The sequence below is a fragment of the Amblyomma americanum genome, chromosome 8, assembly GCF_052857255.1.
Source record: "Amblyomma americanum isolate KBUSLIRL-KWMA chromosome 8, ASM5285725v1, whole genome shotgun sequence".
NCBI lineage: Eukaryota > Metazoa > Arthropoda > Arachnida > Ixodida > Ixodidae > Amblyomma > Amblyomma americanum.
In genome coordinates, this window is record NC_135504.1 from 29401190 (window position 1) to 29415615 (window position 14426).

Sequence of the window (14426 nt, forward strand, 5' to 3'; positions counted from 1 at the left end):
GGGTCTCCGAGGGTTCATCGCCCAGTCGCAACAATTCTTACATTTTATTTCTTCATGCGCCAAGGTTCACACTCAAAGTCAAGCTCCGCGCAAAATCGGTCAGCTGATTAGACTTCGTGAACTAGCCCGATCTCAAGCAGCGCAGCCAATCGGGCCAATTTCGGGAATGACTGGTTTCACTCTGGTCATAAAAATTTGCCAGTATATTGCCAATATTGGGCCGATTAGTTGTGCTGCTGGGTGTCACTACCTCGCGCACCTTTGTGTGCGCACCGTGACACCGTTAGAGCTTGTGAGGGTAGTGGTCTCGGTCGTCCCAAAAAAGATGCCCTTGACTCAATGTGGCAAGCTCAGCCGGAGGCCAGCTACCAAGTGACAAGGAGGTTGGTCGTTTGGTGCCCACCTTTCGCCGGTCGCAAGTCAGTCAATGGGTCGGAGCCGAAGGTTCACAAAACCAAACAAAGCTTATACAGCAGAGACGATACAGGGGATTTCACAACCATTCGTACGAGCACATACAAAGTGATTTACAATTACAGTGCAACTCATGCAAAGTAACAATCGAGAGAGATTACAATTCAACAGAATCTTTGCATTTAAAGTGCACTATCACAGAGAGAGATAGACAAAACACAATTTGTTGCCTGGGCACTGCGACAGTCGACGACCTGAGGAGCACGAAAGGGCCGATCCGCAGACTGGCGCACGTTGCCTCGCTGGCCCGTGGCTGGTCGAGTGGTGTTCTCCCGGGCGTCGAGCGGGCGCGCATGTCAGAAGCTTAAACGGCGGCTCAGGCTAACAGACAGCGGTTAAAGCCCTCATTTGTAGGTGCGGTCCGCGTGTGTTCCTTCTTTGCCTCAAGGCAGGCGCGCACATACAAGCGGTAATAACTGCACAATATCCTTCACATTCTCGCGCCGGGCGCGCGACCCCCTTTGTCGAGCGCAGAAACCGCCTTCCAGAAAACTCTGGGCCCTTCTCGCGATGCGAACAAGCCGGCGCGAGAGCGAAGGAGATAGGATATCACTGTAGCGCGGTCAAGGTTACGCCTCGGCAATGAGTAGAAACTACTCGGACATTCATTCGGTCCACTCGCAGCCGCGCTGAGAGCTTTGTAGTATAGTCTTCTTTTTACGCTCCTACGTTGATGTGATAAGGGCAGATATGATAAATACGACTGATAATTTGATAACGGTCGCTCAGACCGACGGCAGTCTCAGTTGAGTGTGCGCCGGATGTTCCCTTTCAGGATACTTGGCTACACGCCTCCAGACATAGCGCCTGCATGCATGCACAGTGTTCAGTTTCGGAACCAGCCTCGATCGGCGGCCCTCGTTGTTCTTGAACCATTTCCCTTCGAGCAAAGCGTGCAGTCTCATCTCTGCTTTGGCGGCAAAGTTGCCATGCCGGCACTCCGTATGCCAGCCCTGCTACGACGGCGCCGCTGCTAAGCGCAGCCACTGCCCACTGGACAAAGAGCCTTTCCAGGAGGATGACGTGGCGTGGACAATCATCAGCAGGGGCAACGTTCTCGGCCGAAAGGTACGCTGCTGGAACTCTGAGCACAGCTGCGATGCCGATTGCGTGCCGTCCGCCATGTTGGAACACTTCGCCAACACCTTCCAGTTCCACACCGTGACCTTCCCCAGATGTAGCGAGATGGTCCTGCACCAGGACATTGCGGAACATCCGGAGCGCGACTGTGTACCAGCCCGCGCACGCGAACGAGACGATATCTTTGGCAACGTAGTCATGCAAGTAAAAGAAGCGTTAGGAAAAATACAGGAAGGAAATGCTGCCCGGCGCATGAAACTGGATTCATTCGAGCAGTTCCTGTGCCCTGCAGGCAATGCTCGCCAGTGCAGTGACAGACGCTCTAGAAAACATTATTTCGGGGCTTAAGACCCTGGCCGAGACGGCATTAGCTGAACACAGGAGCGGATTCGCGTCGGAAATCCGCGACGCAGTGGCTGGAAACGAGAGGGTCATGAAACAGGTAGTCAGGCCGGAGTATGAGCGGACAGCGCTGTTTATGAAGGACAGGGTCGTAGAAGCCTTGTGTGAAGATCGCACGCTGGGAGATGCTGGATCTTCAGCTTCGGCGTCGCCTGCAGGAAAACAGGCTGGGTCAGTAGACGATGAGGCCAAAGCTGTGGAACAGCTGGCCACCGCTTCCCTGAACATCGGTGGTGACTTCCTGGACAAGTCCGTTCCGTTAGAATGAACCATAGATGACTGGGATACATTTCTCGCCCAAGCACGTTTCTCGACATTCCGCACAAGCAGCGATGGCCAGTCTGCTACCAGTATGGATACCTTATAGTTCCGTGCCTATGTTTTGACGGCCTCCGTGCTTGGCTTCGTGTTTACACACTCAAGGGCTTGTTCGACAAATTTCCGAATTGACCCATGGATAAGAAGGTTAAACTAGTTCTCATCGATCCTAGCTACTGCACGAGGCAATTAACTGTAAGGGGCGCAATTCGACGAGTCGGAAAATATGTCTTTCCAAAGTTGGGTAAGCAAGTTGTGTTTGCGGGATGCGCGGATCCTGTATACATCGGGGCATCGAGAAACACGGATTGTCCGGAAGCAGCGAGCTCTGCCTTCGGCTGAAATTGGAACCGTAGCTTAGCGTTCTGTTGCAGTGGTTCTGTTCGGGGCTTCTTACTCTGTTGATTCCCGATGTCTTGATTTGCTGTGCGGCGTAAGCATAGGCATCCGGATTTTGTTGTGTGTGACCCATTGATAACGTGTTTTTATTCTTGCATGCAGTTTGAATATCGAAGAATGTTAGCGAAAAAGTGAAGGTGTTATTTTCATTCTTGATTTTTTTCGTTTATTGTATCTTGCACATTGTGCGAGACAGCATGCGCTAATGCTGTTCCCTGGGCACAGGGACACCGTTATTCCATAGGAATCGGGGTGGCTCTAATCACATGAGATATGATGAGAACAATTCTTAGGAGCGCTACATGGCCGTAGAACTGCTCTCTGTGCTCCCATGAGGATCAGTGTTGCGCAGTAGTGGGCCACGTTGTTCTGTGAAAAGTGCAAGCGATGAGAAAAACACCAGGAGGGGCTCTTCCTCTGCGCAGTGATTGAAGAGGAAGCTTCTAAACCTTTGGCGCATCGTGAGCTAGGATGCGCAAATCTAAGCATGCTGTCTTAGCGCCATTTATTGGAACATACGTAACCGCTCTCCTTGTTCTTTGCATCACGCCGAATGTAAAGACCTTCTTATAAAAACCGAAACATCCTCCTCTTATAATAGCATTGCGAGTTGGGCTGGTTGCAGACAGTGCACAAATAAATTTTTACAGTCACACTAAACGTGAAAGCAGTGAAAAGGGAGTAAGCCGTTTTCTGGCACACTCCCTTTAAGGGGCAGGGTACGCTCACCAAATCCTGGGTTAGTTTTTTGTCACTAAAAATGGCAACTACTAGCGGTTTGGAGAAGAAACAAACTGCTTCTTTAAAAAAACAAGCGAATTTCTAGCACTTACAAAGATTTTAACCGAGAAGTTTCAATCGGCTGTATTTAGAATCCTAAGGGCCTCCGCCGCTGCACTTGTATGCCACCTGCATTTGCCAACTGCATCAAGTTACCGTGTTTTGCAGTGAGAATATACTAGCGTTGCGAAGTGTATGCATTCCGTTAATTTAATGACCGAAGTCTGCTACGGAGCTTCGGCAAAATATTCTGCCCCTAAATGTGAGCGCACTACAGGATAGGTTACTCTGCTTTTACACCTACATAGGCTTAATCGTGTTTTTTTTATACTTGGAGATGTATATGGCACATTTTTGGGGTTATCGACAGGGGCGTATTTATGGGAGTAAATGGAGTCCCTTCCCCTCACCCCAGCCCGGCTGGAACCCACTATCTGGACGAAAAAAAGTCCAAGAAATACGCGGTTTAAATGCGACCAGCATTTCCAAGAGTAACACATGAATCTGCCCGTGGTTACCCACTCGTACCTCTGTCCACGATAAGCCGCGCCTCGTTGTGACGTGAGCACTACGCCAACACGCTTTTTAGACTGTCGTTTCATGTGGATTAGTGAAATATGGCGAAGGGTGGGTAGGCAGCACCAGGAAGCAGAGGGGAACTCTTAATTGCGGGAGAAAGAAAGCTGGGCGGGAGTGCGAGGATATGTGACATTTATCCTCCAGCTTGATCATAATGCGGCCGAATCATTAGCGTGCATTGGCATCGCACAGCACATGGGCACCTTTTCGGTTTTTCGTCCATCGAAACGCGCCCGGCGCGGTCTGGTCCGAACCCGGGTACTCCCGCTCATAGTATATAGTGGGTGCCGGCTCACTCTGGGAACCCTGGAAACGAGGCTGCCGATAAATTGGCCCGAGGTCTGATTTGCCGGGCTCAGGACAGTCTCGATCCAGGATTCTCGAGGGAGCGGGCGCACACCTTTGCGGAGCTCACGCAAATAACCCGTTTGGACCGTCGGACTTACCATCCTCCCCACCCGTCTCTTACGCACTCCCAACAGATCCTCTTCAGACGCCTCAAGACCCGCTCTCTGTCATCCCCTCAGCTTTTATCCCACTATTGCGGCACATCCCCTGCATGCTCCCTATGTGGTGGCCCCCACGCCACACTCTCCCATATCCTTTTCGGCTGCCCTGCTGACCCTCCCCCGCGGGGACAGCACGCCATCTCGAGATGGGAGGACTGGGAGGTCCGGCTTATGTCTGCAGACCCGACATCGCAGCTTGCTGCGGTGACTCGGGCTGCCGACGTCATGTCCCGGCATGACCTACTTGATGCAGTGCGGGACCGCGCAGTGGCCCAGAGACCCAGCTGGGTCTAAAACTCACTTGCTGAATAGTTTTTCTGTCTGTCTGTCTGTCTGTCTGTCTGTCTGTCTGTCTGTCTGTCTGTATACAAGAGCGCCTATACCATTCAGCTACCGCGGCGGGTCTGCTTACGTGGAGGAATGGGAAAGCATCGAACATTTTCGAACGCGCTTATTTTCCAAGACGTGAGTACGTGATATGTTTATATTTCTTATTTTTATTTTTATTTTTACTTTTAATTTATTTTATTTTGAATTATTTTTATTTTTGCTGTTTTTATTGTTTTATTTCTTACTTTATTTTACTTTCCTCGCCCAGGTGCTATGTCGACGTCCATACGTGTCTATCGCGTCGTCGAAGTGCAATTAACTAATCACAATTAATCAACCAAATGTTTTCCACAGCAAGATCGCATCGCGGACTATCTAGCACAATCAAACTTTTCCACATCCATTTTCACAGAACGACGTAATCGTGCGGATAAAGTTTTGCTGACACGAAAAACGCCACATAACCATCTAATGCTTTCGCATTAATAATAACAAGAACGTCGTCGTATGCCAGATCCGCCCACCGCTACTACCTCCGGGACTCCTGCGGGTGTCGTACGGATTCCTCGTCCGCCTGTCCACCGCGATGGCCGCGTCGCCCCAGGCGCACAGTTCGAGTACGTTGCTCGGCGCCGGAGGAATAGCGCCCTCAGCAGGGAGACCAAGACGGCGTCCCTGTCGGCCGTCTGGCCCTTCCAGAAGCACGACCCGCCATCCTGGCGCAGGCCTGCCTATGTGCAGAGAGGGTTTGCCTGCTTCCAAGACACAGCCAGCAACCGGAATCACGGAGCTTCTCAGTATCACTACCGCAAGACAAAAGAGACGCTGACGTCTGATATCATGCACCTAGGGGACGTCGGGAAATATGAACTCCGTACTAGGCTTGGCTTGTGCTAGGCCGAAGTGATCGAGCCAGCTCCTTAAACACAGCTGCGCTTCGGTGCTCCCAAGCGGGCAGATGAAAATATCTCAGTGCACGTCTTTCAGTCCTTTAAAATTTATTATGAGCAAAGGTATGGTTTAGTTTGTGGGTGTTTTTAACGTGCCAAATCAGCTAAGGTTATGAGAGACGCCACAGTGAAAGGCCGAGAAAGTTTCGACCACCTGGGGTCCTTTATTGTGACCAAAGGGTTGGTAACAACTGTGCATGGAAATTACCATAGGATTGCTAGGTACGTTGTCTCAAGAAAAGTCTAGTTCTTGCTACTGAGTCCTCGTTTTCTCGGCCAGTATCCAGCCAAACAAAATACGATGTTTCCCGTACGTTGTGCGATCTACCGCAACGTCATTTTTTACTCTACAGGTTTTCTTGAGAATCTCCGTGATAATAACAATAATAGTAATTGGTTTCGAAGGAAGGAAATGGCGCAGTATTTGTCTCATATATCGTTGAACAACTAGCCCGCCCCGTGAAGGAAGGGACAAAGGAGGGAGTGAAAGAAGAAAGGAAAAAAGAGATGCCGTAGTGGAGGGCTCCGGAATAATTTCGACCACCTGCGGATCTTTAACATGCACTGACATTGTACAGCACACGGGCTCTTTAGCGTTATTCCTCCAGTGTGCTGTGCGATGTCAGTGCCCGTTGAAGATCCCCCGGTGGTCGAAATTATTCCAGAGCCCTCCACTACTCTCTGTGCTAATAATAATAATTGGTTTTGGGGAAAAGGAAATGGCGCAGTATCTGTCTCATATATCGTTGCACACCTGAACCGCGCCGTAAGGAAAGGGATAAAGGAGGGAGTGAAAGAAGAAAGGAAGAAAGAGGTGCCGTAGTGCAGGGCACCGGAATAATTTGGACCACCTGGGGAACTTTAACCTGCACTGACATCGCACAGCACACGGGCGCCCTAGCGTTTTTCTTTCATAAATACGCAGCCGTCGCGGTCGGGTTGGATCCCGGGAACTCCGGATCAGTAGTCGAGCGCCCTAACCACTGAGCCACCGCGGCGTTGAAATCAACTCTGTGCTCAGAATGCATTTAAGGGTGTACTGAAGGCTATAACTACTTACCAGGGCAACATGTATAATGTAACTGGAATGGAGGAGGATCATGTAGGGAGATTAAACCACGGAGCTAGCCTATTGTTAAGCTGCCCAGAGCTGAATCAAGAGCGAGAGAGAGAGAGAGAGGAGGATAGACCACACAAACACACACACACACGCACGCACGCACACACATTCACACACACGCACGCACACACACAAGCACACACACACACACACACATGCACGCACGCACACACGCACACACACGCACGCACGCGCACGCAGAACCTTCGCTGCAGACATGCCATCTTAACCAGAAGTATAACAAAGGAAAGGGGTTTGCTTTTCAGCTGCATATTGAAGCACGGACGCAAACACACACTCACAGACACAGACACGCACTCACACACACACACACACACACACACACACACACACACACACACACACACACACACACACACACACACACACACACACACACACACACACACACACACACACACACACACACACACACACACACACACACACACACACACACACACACACACACACACACACACACACACACACACACACACACACACACACACACACACACACACACACACACACACACACACACACACACACACACACACACACACACACACACACACACACACACACACACACACACACACACACACACACACACACACACACACACACACACACACACACACACACACACACACACACACACACACACGCACACACACAAACGCACGCACGCACGCACAAGTTTCGCTGCAGACATGCCATATTAACCAGAAGTATAACAAAGGAAAGGGGTTTCCTTTTCAGCTGCATATTGAAGCTGTCAGGTTACCACCACACACCAAAAGTCCTCCAAAGGTGAGAAAAGGGTCGTCCTAGCACTGACTTGGAGATGAAAGGACGTGACAAGTGCTCCCCAACATGTCTTAGAAAAAAACTGAGTTTCTTGGTTTGTTTTTGTCAAAGAACGTTCACTGCGGCGTCCCACATATCCGAATTGTTTTGGGACGTTAAACCCTTTAAACAAGCCAAACAAAGTTTTCTTTTTTTTTTGATGTCAGCAACGCTTGACGATCATGGAACCTCGTTACCGCAGCGTTATGCTCCCGCCACACTCTTTAAAACCGCTTCGGTTCGAATGTAGTGTAGTTCGCATACTGTGAGACCTGATGCCGTAGCGCTGGGCTACGAAAAAATGAGTTTGAAGAAAGAAAACGCCGATGTAATTGTCTCACTTCTCAGTGGAACAATCCGCTTTCAAACCATAGCGTCCGTTGGAAAATAGAAGCGCTGGCACCGCCGTAGCGTTCTGCCACAATAAGATGGTGGTTACAACTTTATTGCCACAAAATGGAATCCTGGATTAGTTGGGGCTTGTGCGAGGCAGTGTGACCACCCTCGGGGGCGGCCTTTCGAGCTCGCGTGATGATGGCCAGCTGCATTGTTTTCTTGAACTGGCCAAGAGCTTGTCCCAATCTTCCGCCGAGGGAGGTGGCAAGAATGTCATCGAAGAGGGTGGACTATCGCATTCGGGCAGTGAGGGCGCCCTCCGACCAGAATTTCACGAGGGACGGGTTGATCTCATTTCATGACACCACCCATTACTTTAGGCTGGAGAGGCGCGCATATCCCCCTCCACACAGATCTTTAACAAAAGCGCAGGAAGTTGCCTGGCGCCGACTGCAAACACGCTCCCTTCAGAATCCGGCAGTGCTTTCCCTCAAGGACCCGGCCAGTACGACCCATACTGCATATATATGGTGAAAGGACCGAATACGCCCCCATTCTGTGAAACTGTGCGAATGATACGCTTCAGGCGGAGTTGATACAGCTCGCTTCTTACGAGTGGTGGGACGCCGTGCTGGTCAGCCCGGATCCCAAGATTCATCATCATCATCTTCATCATCAGCCTTTACTACACAAACTGCATGAGCTAGCGGCCATCTAGTAAGTCGCTCATGCAACCTGCTGTCGACGAAGTAAATGTTTTACGTAATAATATTAATAATAATTGGTTTTTGTGGAAAGGAAATAGCGCATTATCTGTCTCATATATCGGCGGACACCTGAACAGCGCCGTAAGGAAGGGGATAAAGGAGGGAGCGAAAGAAGAAAGGAAGAGAGAGGTGCCGTAGTGGAGGGGTCCGGAATAATTTCGACCACCTGGAGATCTTTAACGTGCACTGACATCGCACAGCACACGGCCGCCTCAGCGTTTTGCCTCCAAAAAACGCAGCCGCCGAAGGATGGAAGGAAAACGTTTATTGAGCTCTAGAGAGTAGGTGAGCAATTTGGCGGAGTCAGATGGTCTCTTCCATCTTCTTAGCAATGTTAGTCTGCCCCTAGTTCAGGGCTCCGCTGGATGCCGTTGCCAGCTGTGCTCGCCGGATTAGCTCAAGTTGGACGTCCTGACGGTCGCTGGAGAGCATTCCTTCCCATTGTTCCGCACTGGGGTTTGGTATTTTTGGTGCCACCGCTATTTTCTAGCAGGCCCACGTTATGTGATAGAGCGTGGGTGGTTCATGGCGCCATGGGAATTTGTCTGTGTATTGTGTGGGTTGCATTTTGTTGAGTGTATTTAGATTCGGGCATGAGCCCGTCTGTAGCAGCCTCCAGGCGACGGCGTCTTCCCTGGAGAGAGATTTATGTGGTGGGGGGTACCGTTTCCTGCAGCCCTTGTAGTGGTTTAAGATTTCCGAATAATCTCTATGGTCAGGTTCGGCATCCTCGAGGTCGATTGTGGGGGGAGGTCGGTAAAAAGTGTACCCTCGAGCTACCCTGTCGACCGCTTGCCGAGGTCGGCTTAGAACCAGGGAACTCCGGATCAGTAGCCGAGCGCCCTAACCACTGAGCCACCACGGCGGGTAAATGTTTTGCGATCCAATCCAAACCATGAAAATTGAAAATTGGCTGTTGGGGAAAGGAAATGGTGCAGTATATGTCTCAAATCTCGATAGAAACCTGAACCGCGCCGTAAGAGAGGGGAAAAGGGAGGGACTGAGAGAAGAAAGCAAGAAAGGAAGCGCGTAGTGGAGGGCTCCGGAATAATTTAACCACCTGGGGAATTTTAATGAGCACTGAAATAGCACAGCACAGGGGCGTTATCTCGTGTTCGGGAAAGAGGCGACGCTGGGTCCAATACTGCTACTGACCACAGCAACGCCAGCTTCAAGGAAGCGCCACGTGACAACGATTTCTTCATTTTTTAATGTTAGGTACGATAGATTATGGTGGAACTCTGTTGCCGCAGCCTTAATTTCTTGCTTTAATTTTGACGTCAGGAACGCTACCTAAGGGTGGAACTCCAATGGCGCAGCATTAGACTGCCGCAACACCCTTCCAGACCGCTTCTGTTCGAATGTCGTGTAGTTCGCAAAGTGCTGAGACCCTATGCCGCTACGAAAAAATGTTTCTGAAGAAAGAAAATGGTCCCCCTATCCTCTCTTCCTCTCCCCTCACCTCTTTCATTTCATTTTTCAAGTCGGCCTGCTGTCCATTATTTCCACCGCCACAGCTCAGGTGCTTCAGTATCGATGGCAGATGCCGGGGCTCGCAAAACTGTGTTCCTTTGTTTTTATATTATTTTAATAAAAACCACTACCACCAGAAAGGAAACGGCGAAGTAATAGTTTTTACGGAGGAAAAACGCTAAGGCGCCCATGCGCTATGCGATGTCAGTGCACGTTAATGATCCGCAGGTGGTCGAAATTATTCCGGAGCCCTCCACTACGTCACCTCGTTTTTCCTTTCTTCTTTCACTCCCTCCTTTATCCCTTCCCTTACGACGCGGTTCAGGTGTCCAACGTTATATGAGACAGATAATGCGCCATTTCCTTCCCCCTCCCCCCCAAAAAAGCAATTATCATTAAGTAATCGTCTCAGTTCTCGGTGGAACAACCCGCTTTCAATCCAGCGTCCATTCGAAAATAGAAGCGTTGGTACCGCCGTAGGGTTGTGCCACAATAAGGTGGTGGTTACAACTTTATTGCCTCAAAATGGACGGGATTAGTTAGAGCTTCGGTGAGCCCAGGGTGGCCGTCAGACGGGGGCGACTTCATGAGCTCACGTGATGAGGGCCAGCTGCGTTGTTTTGCTTGAAGTGGCGAAGAGCTTGACCCATTCCTCCGCCGAGGAGGCAGGCATGAGTGTCGTCGGAGCGGGTTTGCTAGCGCATTCCCATTACATATGGTCTTGTGTGGCATGCGTCCCGTCACCACAGTGCGGGCATGCAGGGTCATATTCACCGTTGGTGAATAAACATAATCGGTAGGGGCTAAGAATGGCCTTTGTTAGTAGGCGTCTGAATGTCGTGGCTTGCGCCCTGTCCAAGTCGGGGTGAGGAGCGGGATACATGCAACTTGGCCCGCGATAAAAATTTGTAATCTCCGCGTGCGAGCGAGGCGCCTGGGTGGGGGCGTCCGCTCCCCAGAGGTCTCTCGTCCCCCGGTTGGTTAAACCTACAGTAAGCCACTTTCAACTGTGCGTTTCTTCGAAAGTCTCGCAGTTGCCGCGACACTGTTCAGATTCACTTCTATCATCCCTAGTTTCGAATGCCGCGCTGCTCCCTTTTGGTTTTTCTGTGGATCGCAGGTGTATTGAGGGTTTTCAGCTGTAGTTTTGTGGAGAGCTATCCTTTGCGCAAACGGTGTTGCTATCGGCGCAGTGTGGTATAACAGGAAAGTTGCAGACAAGGGAACATCCACGTGTCCTTGAGCGATAAAGTGACCCGTGGCTCCTCCACGCACAAATGAGGCCCTGGGCAGTGATCATTATATCATAACTATACAGCTTGATTTCGCCAAAAAGCTAAAAACTACCGTGTCCGAATTACCATCTGGGATAATCTTCGGAAGCACAGAGAGGCCAAAACATTAGAATCCCCATTTAACCTCCACACATGGATGACAGAGCTGAAGCACGATGTCCAGGCATTCACGCAAACATTAGACGCCACCCCCGAGACTCCCGTTGCAGACAGTCGCTTAGCGCACCTACTCCATGCTCAGAACAGTATCCTCACACCCTGGAAAATCCAGAAGTAAAATCGGAAACTTAAGCTAAAATTAGCGCAACTACAGAAACAAATAGAAGAGCACAGTGCCGCACTCAGTAAATCTAACTGGCACCAATTATGTGACGGATTACGCGGTAATCTCTCCTCCACCAGGGCCTGGCATCTTCTACGGCATATGATAGACCCCACTGAATCTAAAAAGCAAACACGGCTTACACTCAAAAGACTAACCCATAAAAATCGTCAAAATCATCAAGCACTGTTACGCAAACTACAATCAACTTATACCACTGTGGGCCAAGCTGTATCATATCCCGACTATGTAGGCCCCGATCAACCCTCCCTCGACGCCCCCATTATGGAGGTTGAAGTCAGAGGAGCCCTTATCAAGCTCCGAAACTCAACCCCTGGGGAGGACCAAATCACAAATGTCATGCTCAGAAATCTAGATGACCGTTCAATTTCCCTTCTCACCGACTACTTCAATGAGTGCTGGGAAATTGGGGCGCTACCCGCTGAATGGAAGCACGGGAAAATAATTTTCCTTCCTAAACCAAATAAGCCCATTAACGCCCAAAATCTCCGTCCCATTTCGCTGACTTCGTGCTTGGGCAAACTGTTTGAGCATGTCAACCTCACCCGTCTCACGCAACACATGGAATCTCATGGACTATATCCCCATACTATGGTAGGATTTCGAGCCCACCTCTCGGCACAGGACGCCCTACTGCAGATTTCACACCCTTTCCTCAATGACATGTTACATCACACCAGAGCAATCCTGGCAGTCGATATCACCAAAGCATTCGACAAAGTTACGCACAGCGCCATCCTGCAGGGCATCCAAGAGCTGCAGTTGTGGCCTAAGACCCACAACTATATTCGGGCCTTCTTAAACGGTCGCACAGCCTCACTTCATATAGATGATATACAGACCCCCCCCCCTTCACACTTGGTAATGTTGGTACCCCGCAAGGAGCGGTGTTATCTCCCTTCCTCTTCAACCTCACCCTCATCCCCATGGCCAAGGCTCTCAGCCGCATTCCGCACTTAGGACACACACTTTACGCGGATGATATAACGGTTTGGACCTCATACGGCGCGGTTGGCGACATAGAATCGACCCTTCAGGAAGCCGCCACAACTATATCTACTCACGTGGAAAACATTGGGCTTGAATGCTCCCCCACAAAGTCAGCACTCCTCATAATCCACCCGCGGCGCGTCCCTACCTCCCCCATCACGATCTACCTGCATGACACTCCCATACCGCAAACACCTACACTCCGCATTCTTGGCCTGCATTTACAGGACACGGGGGAAAACAACCTTACCCTGAAAGCACTAAAAGAGTCCACTTACTCCGTCATCTATCTTCTTAGAAGGGTTTCACATTCACGAGCCGGTCTAGACGAAGCAGACAATCTCAAGGTGCTGCATGCCTTTGTGCTTAGCCGCATTCTTTACGCCACTCTTTACCTGAACCTCTCGTGTGCGGATAGACAAGATCAATGCTCTAATCCGCATGGCTACCAAAGCAGCGCTAAACCTACCAAATAGCACTAGCACGGACAGGCTCTTCAAATTAAAAATGCACAACACTATACAAGAAATTATAGATGCACATCGCTACACACAGTACCTTCGTCTGGCTGGCACGGAAACCGGACGGTATATATTGGATTCTCTGGGACTTCCCATGCCGGCACACACGACAGACTTCATCTCTCTCCCTCGCGCCATACACACCGCGCTTATCCTGAAACCCTTTCCTAAGAATGTCCACCCTGAATACCATCAATCCCGCCGCGTCGCGCGAGCCAAAGCTCTCCATAAAGAATATCGCACTTCAGAGGATGTGCGCTGGGTGGACGCTGCGTGTGGTCCAGACCATTCAGTAGCTGTGGCTTACCATCCAGCAGCCCCCCATTTACCCATTTCTTAGACCCCCTTGTACCCCGGAAGAAGCAGAGGAAGCAGTTATAGCAATATCCATTGCCCAACCAATGCGGCTTAAATACTTAGCGATTCCAAAACAGCCGTTCTTAACTTCGCACGCGGACGCGTCCATACCCCCGCGTGGCAGATATTGAGAATGTGCACCATAAATCCCGAAAGGCGTATTGAGCAAGTGTGGGTGCCGGCTAACTCTGGCAATCCCGGAAATGAGGCCGCCGATAACATAGCCCGAGGACTTATTTGCCGGGCAAATGGCGACCCCAGCCGGGATTTCTCGAGGGAGCGGGCACACACGTTTTCAGAACTAACTCAACAAGCACGCCTTGCCCGTCGACTCTATCCCCCTGCCCACCCCCGCCTATCCCACTCCACACAAATCCTCTGGAGGCGACTCCAGACCCGAACTCTTCCTAACCCTCAGCGTCTCTCCTACTTCTGCCATGTTTCCCCATGAGTGCACTCTCTGCGGAGCTCCGCACGCCACCCTGGACCACATCCTCTTCGGCTGCCCTGCCGATCCTCCCTCGCAGGAACAGCCCGCCATCGGTACATGG